This window comes from Theobroma umbraticum, unplaced genomic scaffold (genome assembly GCF_002168275.2).
Source record: "Theobroma umbraticum cultivar Fairchild unplaced genomic scaffold, ASM216827v3 scaffold_239.1, whole genome shotgun sequence".
In the NCBI taxonomy this organism is placed as follows: Eukaryota; Viridiplantae; Streptophyta; class Magnoliopsida; order Malvales; family Malvaceae; genus Theobroma; species Theobroma umbraticum.
In genome coordinates, this window is record NW_018397273.1 from 1967050 (window position 1) to 1977303 (window position 10254).

General features: G+C 32.0%; 1 long non-coding RNA gene across 1 annotated transcript; it reads right to left on the reverse strand.

Moving 5' to 3' along the window:
- Nucleotides 1-8225: 8225 nt before the first annotated feature.
- On the reverse strand, nucleotides 8226-9909 carry LOC149526441 (uncharacterized). The gene is made up of 2 exons (XR_016351992.1): nucleotides 9184-9909; nucleotides 8226-8289 (listed from the first exon to the last, which is right to left on the reverse strand). It is a non-coding gene; the product is annotated as an uncharacterized LOC149526441 (long non-coding RNA).
- Between the last annotated feature and the right edge of the window lie 345 nt (nucleotides 9910-10254).

Here is a 10254-nt window from a genome sequence, read left to right on the forward strand (position 1 = left end):
TCTTTAATTAAAAAGAAGTAATAATAAAATAAAGGAATCCTAATCAAACATAGAGTCTTATAATTTATCAAGAAATTATAGTTAATTATAAATAAAGAATAAATAATTTAATTCTTTAATTTTAATTAAAATCCTTTATTATTATTTTATCTTAAGACAATAATTATCTTAATAAATATTTCTCATTTAAGACATCTCTTGTTTTAAAAATATTTATTTATTAAGAAAATATTTTACTTACCCAAATAATGTAATTAAGACAACTTTTGTCTCAAAACAACACATATATTCTTGCCTAAACTAAGACAACTCTTATCTTAATTAACATAACCTATGTACCTTGTCTCAATGAAGATAACTCTTATCTTAATTAAGACAACATTTATAGTTACCATTCTTGAACAATAATTTAATCAATTTAAAAATACATGCATTCCTTCTTAAACAAGCTTCAAATCTAAATGAGGAATGTATTTAGATGTAAATATTCCAAGCTCTAAAAACCTTAGAATTACTCTTAATTTTATTAAGATAATTTAAGTTTATTAACCATGGAATCATTCCACCATAAATTCATGATTTCACTCTTAGATTATGTACTATTACAAGCAATAATCGAATATTAATATTAATATTGGTTGTCCAATTGCAAACCTTATGTTGTGAATCCTCATCACCATCCAACAACAAAAAGTAAAAATACCACTTTACCCTTTATGTCAATTTTGTCCCCTAATTTTAAATTTCATCCAATTGGTGATCCAATACTCTAGATCTAATCTTTTAAGTATTTTAAAGTGATATTAATGTTATGAACTTCACTTTTTGGATGCATGTTCCCTAATAATTACCTCCATTATAATCCCAACATGAGGAGTTTAGATCAACACTATATGATAACCATGCCCATTGCATATCAATGATTATAAGGAGATAAAACCGGAATTCACTATCAATTAGGATTACAATTATACTATAAACGAATGAATAGGTGTGAGATTAAGGTTTAAGTAATGGTCCAACGTAAACTTGATTCTCACATAATTCTAGTTCAAATTATAGTGTCATTATTCAAAGTTAACTACTTCAATGATTCGAGACTCATCATTCCCTCGAAGTGAATCACATTCCTTACATTGGAAATATCTACACATTATAATCTTAACATAATAAAGTGACCAGATTTATTATAAGATTGGGGTGGATTTCAACATGCAATCTGAATATTTGTTTCTCTTTTATTTACTATAAATGGGCATAGTTTTACTTATTTAAATATGTTTTTAATGCTTTTGATTGCTTGGCCAACAATTAATTGAGTTGTGAATCGACTTGAGACTCGACAAAGAGATTTTAGATTACACTAAGATTTGAATAGTATATGTTCACATCACTTAAGTGATCTAATTTGCGATTTGGATAGTCATACGCCAATTGCCATACATAGCCAAATTAGAACATTAGCTTAACAAACCTTATTTAATTGATTTGTATAGACATATAGTGACCCTATTAAGTTAGGTATTTTTGTAAGCATTTTGACGAAGACTTGTACATAGCTTTAAATTTTAGGTTAGTAGAACCACCCATGAATGTAAATGATAAGAAAAGCTAGTATCAGATAGAGTGTTGAATGAACCCATAATCCTATGTTTTAGCCTATTGCCTTTTGCAAGTAATTTTAATTTATGTTCGTTAACTTAGTGCTTGTTTTAATTTTGTTTTAATTAGTTTTTTGAAAATTTTAGTTACTTAAATAAGATTAATTTGTCATAAATTTTAGTACTTAATAAAGATTTAGGAACAAATCTCTGTGTGAGTGATACTCTATTTGATCACTATATTACTTGTTCGATATGCATACTTATGTGTGCAAAATCGACAAGACGTTTTTAGCGCCGTTCCTGTAACACCCCGTATTCTCGAATAGGAGTCAATAAGACCCAATTGCTAAGACAAAAGATCAATTGACGAAAATTTAAGTGCCAAAGAGCAATAATGGGTGAAAGGAATATTTTGGAATAAAATATTTCATACATGATAAAATAATAAGTAAATAATAACATTATTATCGAGGATGAATTAGTAGGTTAAAAGGTTATTTGGAAGTGAACCGGGGCAAAGTGAAACACTTTCGGACCCAAGGAGACAAGTTGAGAATTTGAAATAAAATTATATTTTATTAATAAAATAATATTAAAATATCTATATTTTATTTATTATTGAGATTAGTCATGGAGAAGGATTATATGACTAATCTAAGTGGGGGAGACGAAGTAAGAAAGAATTTTGAAGAAAAACGATATTAGTGGGGCCCACATGCCTTTATTAAATTGAGCACAAGTGGGTAAGTATATATTTAACTATTATGGTGACACCTTGATGGGGTGCAAACCTTATATTATATTTGTACACATGTAAAGGAAAGAACTAGCAGGAAATTGGAATTTAAGAAGTGTTGGAAGGATCAAATTATAAAGCATGAAAATTTAGAGAGTCACACAGTAAATAAAGAAAAGTTTGAGGACTTAAGTGTAATTTTTAATATTTAAAGTTAAATGGGAATTTAATAACCAAAGAAAGTTAGATTAGGTAGAATATGAGATGTACATGTGATACCCACTATCACATGTAAATTATTATATATAAAAATTAGAAGTTAGTGGGAAACATGTGGGACCCCCACCATGTGAAGTACAAAAAAGAATAAGATTAAAATTTATTGCATGCAATGTGATTGATGCATTGGTGGTCAAATGAAGAAAGAAGAAAGTGGGCTACATGTGACTTGAATGGTGTAACAAATGGCTAATTAAAATAGAAAGGAAAGTTGTCCATGAAATGTAATGGGAAGAAATGTAATAGAAATAAAAATAAAAGTAAGAAAATGAGGTGGTGGATGGAAGGCAATTAGGATAGTTTTGGACCAATGAGCAAAAGAGATAATTTGTGCATGAAATGTGAGTAGGAAGTGAGTTGGTCCAATGAGAATGAGGAACAAATAAAGGAATGAAGAGAAAAAGAATGGAATGAAGAAAATCAAGAAAATAAAAATGAAAAAGGTAAAGAAAATGAATGTGACGAGTGAAAAAGTTACTAAGGCTTTTTTACTTAAACTTTTACCAGATAAAAGAAAAGAAAACATGCCAATAAGGCTTGAAGCTTTGGGTAATCCGCCCATGAAAGATAGTAAAGAGAAAAAGGAAGGAAGCTCAGGTAAAAGCAAGTGACCTTGGGCAATCCGCCCATGTGAGAACAAAATGGGCAAACCAAAGGCATTTTCAAGGCTTTTTCCATGAGGAGTCTACCCATAACAAAGTGAGAAAAAAGGGAGAAAGGAAGAAAGGAAGAAAGGAGGAAGAAGAAAAAGGAAAGGAAAAATAAGTTTGGTAAACCCAAGATAAGTAAGGTGAGGAGATTTCCATTTTTGTTGAAATGCATGCTTAGTAAATCAATTGTAATGTGTGATTTTGTCTGTGGTAGCAAGAATCTATAAGGATTCAAGGGACCCGAGGCATGCATGTAGGTAGATCTAGAATGTATGGTGATTTTGGAGCTAAATAAGCACTGGGTAAGTGTTTTAGTCTTGAAATTTTAAGTAGAAAGGAAAAATGAAATGTATATTGATTGACGATGTTTGTGGCAACAAAGGTGACCTTAGATGTGAGGAAGTTGTAAATCATATTTGTAAATTCAAGCTTAAATCGAGAGGTAAGCATGCACAGTGACTATATTGTGTTGCATAAGCTTTGGTTGGCTAAGTGTATGGATTGTGTGATAAATGTGTGTGAATAATGTGATAAGAACTGTGAGATTTGGTTAAGGACTGTTGGTTGATGTGCTGCCATTTGTGTGTATAATTACATGTATTGGGTTGAATGGTTGCTAAGGAGAAAATAAGTAAGTAAAGTTGCAGTGGTGGCATGTGTTAGTTAAAATTCTACCACGCAAGTATACATATCGAATAGATAGTATATTAGCAAGTAGAGTATCGATCCCGCAGGGAATTGATCTAAAAGTTTACTAAGTATTAAAATTATTACAAATTAATCTTATCCAAACATATCAAAATAATATCAAATCAAACTAAGTTATAGCAGAATTAATTAAAGAAAAATCAAAATAATAAATACTCAAATAAATATCAAATCAAACAAGCCTGGATTACAATATCCCTCACTCATTCTAAATCTTACCTCTCTTCCTTAACTTATTCTCAATGGTTTGAATTGCTAACCTAGAGTCCTAAATTATTTATAAGGGTCTCCCAACTCATCTTATAAAAATATCTATTTTAACCAAAACACTATATCCCTATGTGAATTGAAATTAAAACAAACTCATTAAGTTCAGGCTCTAATTTGGCTACATATGGCCTATAGGTATATCCCTATCCTATAGGCAAATCAATTAATATGATCATATGCTATCCCAATTTTAGTCTACACTAAACTCCCTTTCCCAAGTTTGTTTAGGTTTCTAGATCAATTTAATTGGTGGCCATGCAATTAAAAGCATTAAGAACAAATTGGAAATAAACAATTCAAATCCCATTGAAAATAGCAAGAAAGTGATTAAAAATCTAGATTACATGTGAGTTCAATTGCAATCCTAGAAAATAAATTAGTTCATAATATCTAATAAAGACAATATCCAAAGAAATTTAGCCATGAATCCAAGTCAAAGAAAATAAGAAAAAAAACACAAAGGTAAGAGAGAAAACTAATAGTTAGAGATGTATGATCTTGATTCTCTCTCCAATTCTCTTGTTTCCTTGCTTTGTTCTTGGCTCCAAATCTCCAGATAGTTCTTGCTGCCTCTTTGCTGCCTCAAAAATCTCTGAAAAAGTCTCCTTAAATAGGCTCCAAATAACCTAATTTTACGAAATTCCGTTATTGTCCTTTATTTTTTTAGGGAAGTCGCGCAGCGCTGCGGCGCTACTTCTCCAGCGCTGCAGCGCTGAGCTCTCTGGAATTTTGTATGTGTGCTTCCTTTCATCAATGCTGCAGCCTTGTTCTCCCAGCGCTGTGGCAGTCTATCAACTTCAAACATGAGTTTCACCCTGATATGTTAAGAACTGGGCAAAGTAGTAAACATAAAAGTTTTATCCCTGTCTCTTAACTTTCCAGTGGATTAAAAATCGCATCAATTGGACTTCTGGATTGAAAGATTGCTCCAAATACTGTCATCGTTCAGTCTTCATCCTGCTGCATTGGTCCGAATTGACAAATATTTTGACCATGATCCAATCATAACTGGGCCAATTGGTGAACATAAAAATTGTTTCCCTTCTTCTTATAATTTGATTGGTCAAATAATCACCTCATTTGGAGTCTTTTAGAAAGAGATATGGTCAAAATATTGAAACATATACGAATGAAGCTATCACCATACTTGCACTGATTTTCATCAAATGAGTCTTTTTCATCAATTTCCTACAAAAGCCATAGGAGAAATTAGCAATAACTACTCTTAAAGTAATTTAAAATAAAATAACCTAAAATTTAACTAAAATAACTTAAATTAATCACTTAACAAATAATCAAACTTAAACTAAAAAAAACACCTATAATGCTAAAATTCGAACATAAAATCTCAAAGATCTAGCTACTTAAGCTCCCAAAATGAGTCAAAATAACTCTATATAATAGAGTTATCACACCCCCAAACTTAAGATTTTGCTAGTCCTCGAGCAAAACATAAAACAACATGCAATAACGTAAACATGAAAACATTTAATTAGACTTCAATTGCACCATTTCATTAATTACTTTTAATATCCTCAATAGTTAATCCATATTCATAACTCTAGGCAACACATAAATATTATTCAAGTTCATGTCTCAATTCAAATGCAAACTCATCATTAAGTTAAATTCCGTGTGTGTGTGTCATCTCTTCACTTAGAATATTGTACAATCTGGATAAATTTATATTCATGCAAAATTCAAATTAATAATTAACTCCATAAGTTTGCTTTTCATCCCTCTCTCCACTAATGTAGGCTAACACTATATTAAAGATCAATAGGACTTTAATTAGCTTGTAATGTATGGCTAGGGTTAAGGTTGGATATGGGATAATGTATAGCTCAAATCACCCTAAGCACATAATCAATCTGGATGCCATTCAGAGCTTTATTTTCCTTCACTTAGTATACCCCTTCTCCATCAAAGTTTTTCTTTTGTTCAACACTTCATTCTTTCTTTCCCTTTTTCTTTTTCTCAATTTCATACCCCCAAACTTATTTCTTTTATTGGGCAATGAGATGAGTACAATCATATTTTTGAACTTTTCATCGTTTTTTTTTTTTTTTTTTTTGTCTTGACTACCTCTTTCACTATGTGGCTCATAACACATTCTAAATTGACTTATGCACTTAGGAATGAGGGATGTAAGAATTGTTGCAAATATTATTATAAGGGTCTAGGCTAAAAATTAAGTGTTCAAACAAAGAAAAGATGTCATTAGGCTCAAAGGGGGAAACTGAGGATAATTTATGTAAAGGAAGGCTACAAAAGGCTCAATCGGTCCAACAAATGGCCTAAATCATCTCCTTAACTAAGTATAGCCTAGGATTCGCCTCGAGAGAGAATCAAACAAATTCTAGAACTTAATATATAATTCAAAAATTTGCATTCACATAAATCTTTCTAAATATATACAAAAATCTAAGAAAAGACATAGGCTCAAAATGTAGAAATTTCAACCTAATGGCAAAGCTTAGCATGAGAATTTACATAACACTCAAACAATATTCACGGTGTTTGAAGAATCAAGATAGGAATATAACTGATTCTCATCATTGGATAGGTAATATTAAATGAAGCTGGCACAAGTAATCTAGTTGAAAAGATAACGAAAATAAATTAACATAAACTATCACAAAAACTAATAACAATAAAACCTTCCCCAAACTTAAATTGCACATTGTCCTCAACGTGGAAAAGTTAAAAAGAATAGAAAAAGAAACTTCCCTATCAATGGTGGTAGTTCCTTGAAAGCTCTAATCTTCTTTCCTCATCTTCATGCTTTCCAAATCTGCATACACAGCAAAACAAGCTAGGGAGAGATTAGAACTACTTATTTAAATTGAAAAACAAAAAGGAACTAGAATAACAACTAAATCAAAAAGAATATAGCTTGGGTTGCCTCCCAAGAAGCGCTCGTTTATAGTCACTAGCTTGACTTTGGTTGAGGTCTTCATTCACCCTTTAAGGAGGTTGGAGTTTGCATGGAAAAAGCTTGAGGTGTGAAAGTAGTCTCCTCTTAAGATGAGGTTGTAGTGGCTTTAACTCAAGATTTGGTGCTTGCTCAACCCAAGATGGTGGAATAGGCTGACCTTTACCTAACTTCTCAAATTGTGTTCTTCTTGATAATGCACTTTCGTGTAGCCTTCAAAACATGTGTAACATTTGTGAGTTCTTCATTCTGGTCCTTTGTTGTTGCACTTGAACCAAACAAGCCTCAAGGAGTTTCTTTGGATTTTCCATGTCAATAGCCGCTTTAGGTAACTTAGCAGCTGTATCTAGGAAAGGAATAGGAAGCACATATGGCTTGACTTGTGGTGGTGTAAATACTTCCTCCTCTTGCTTAATTTTTTCATCTTGAACTTGATTGGTGGAAGTGTTACCTTGATCTGCTTTGTCTTCATCATCTACCACATTCTTGCCATTTATCTCATCAAGATGCTTACCATATTCTTCTTTTCTAGGATTAGGCTCAGTGTCATTTGGTAAAATTTCTTGAGGCCTATTGTTGATGTAATTAACAAGTTGGCCTAATTGAGTCTCAAGATTTTGGATTGATTCTGCTCGACTTTGAATGATGGCATCATTCTTTGTCATGAATGTATCAGCATATCCTCCAAAGTTAGCTTCTTCTCAGTATAGGGCTCTAACTTGTGACTGGAAATCATGCTGAAAATAGATTGTGATGAATATGTAGGATCCTGATCATTACTCCATGAAAAATTTGGGTGATTCCACCATGAGTTGTAACTGTTGGAGTATGAATTGTTTTGCTGCCCATTGAAGCTTCCATCAAATTGCATTGATTCAGAATAGGTTGGACAACAATCACTCGAATGCCTATCTCCGCAAAGCTTGCATGCCACAAAAGGATTTTGAAAAGCATTAATACCCCAAGTATCAATTTTTGAGACAAAGCATCAACTTCAGTGGCTAAAGCACTGATAGCCAATTCATAATCACTAGCAACCCTCCTAGGCACAAATTGTTTAGATGTCCACCGATAGTTACAACAATTCATCACCTCAACCAAAAGTACCTAAAAATAAAATTAAAAAAATTTTGAATTAAGACTAATTTGCTTGGTATTAGTATTAGTATAAATTCTAGAAACAATTCCCCGGCAACGGCGCCAAAAACTTGTTAGTTAAAATTCTACCACGCAAGTATACGTATCGAATAGATAGTATATTAGCAAGTAGAGTATCGATCCCACAGGGAATTGATCTAAAAGTTTACTAAGTACTAAAATTATTGCAAATTAATCTTATCCAAACAATATCAAAATAATATCAAATCAAACTAAGTTATAGCAGAATTAAATTAAGAAAAATCAAAATAATAAATACTCAAATAAATATCAAATCAAACAAGCCTAGGATTACAATATCCCTCACACTTCATCTAAATCTTACCTCTCTTCCTTAACTTATCTCAATGGTTTGAATTGCTAACCTAGAGTCCTAAATTATTTATAAGGGTCTCCCAACTCATCTTATAAAAATATCTATTTTAACCAAAACACTATATCCCTATGTGAATTGAAATTAAAACAAACTCATTAAGTTCAGGCTCTAATTTGGCTACATATGGCCTATAGGTATATCCCTATCCTATACGCAAATCAATTAATATGATCATATGCTATCCCAATTTAGTCTACACTAAACTCCCTTCCCAGTTTGTCTAGGTTTCTAGATCAATTTAATTGGTGGCCATGCAATTAAAAGCATTAAGAACAAATTGGAATAAACAATTCAAATCCCATTGAAATAAGCAGAAAAGTGATTAAAAATCAGATTACATGTGAGTTCAATTGCAATCCTAGAAAAATAATTAGTTCATAATATCTAATAAAGACAATATCCAAAGAAATTTAGCCATGAATCCAAGTCAAAGAAAAGAAAAAAAACACAAAGGTAAGAGAGAAAACTAATAGTTAGAGATGTATGATCTTGATTCTCTCTCAATTCTCTTGTTTCCTTGCTTTGTTCTTGGCTCCAAATCTCCAGAATAGTTTCTTGCTGCCTCTCTTGCTGCCTCAAAATCTCTGAAAAAGTCTCCTTAAATAGGCTCCAAATAACCTAATTTTACGAAATTCCGTTATTGTCCTTTATTTTTTTAGGGAAGTCGCGCAGCGCTGCGGCGCTACTTCTCCAGCGCTGCAGCGCTGAGCTCTCTGGAATTTTGTATGTGTGCTTCCTTTCATCAACGCTGCAGCCTTGTTCTCCCAGCGCTGTGGCAGTCTATCAACTTCAAACATGAGTTTCACCCTGATATGTTAAGAACTGGGCAAAGTAGTAAACATAAAAGTTTTATCCCTGTCTCTTAACTTTCCAGTGGATTAAAAATCGCATCAATTGGACTTCTGGATTGAAAGATTTGCTCCAAATACTGCATCATGTTCAGTCTTTACATCCTGCTGCAGTGGTCCGAATTGACAAATATTTTGACCATGATCCAATCATAACTGGGCCAATTGGTGAACATAAAAATTGTTTCCCTTCTTCTTATAATTTGATTGGTCAAAGAATCACCTCATTTGGAGTTTTTTAGAAAGAGATATGGTCAAAATATTGAAACATATACGAATGAAGCTATCACCATACTTGCACTGATTTTCATCAAATGAGTCTTTTTCATCAATTTCCTACAAAAGCCATAGAGAAATTAGCAATAACTACTCTAAAAGTAATTTAAAATAAAATAACCTAAAATTTAACTAAAATAACTTAAATTAATCACTTAACAAATAATCAAACTTAAATAAAAACACCTATAATGCTAAAATTCGAACATAAAATCTCAAAGATCTAGCTACTTAAGCTCCCAAAATGAGTCAAAATAACTCTATATAATAGAGTTATCAGCATGCCGAAGGAGGTAACGAGTGATCGACGAGTAAGAATTAGTTAGATAGGCACTCAACTCAATAGCAACGTAGCGTCCCACTATTGTGAGGTGAGTAAGGGGTGTCTATTTTAAAATCTTCTTAAATATATAT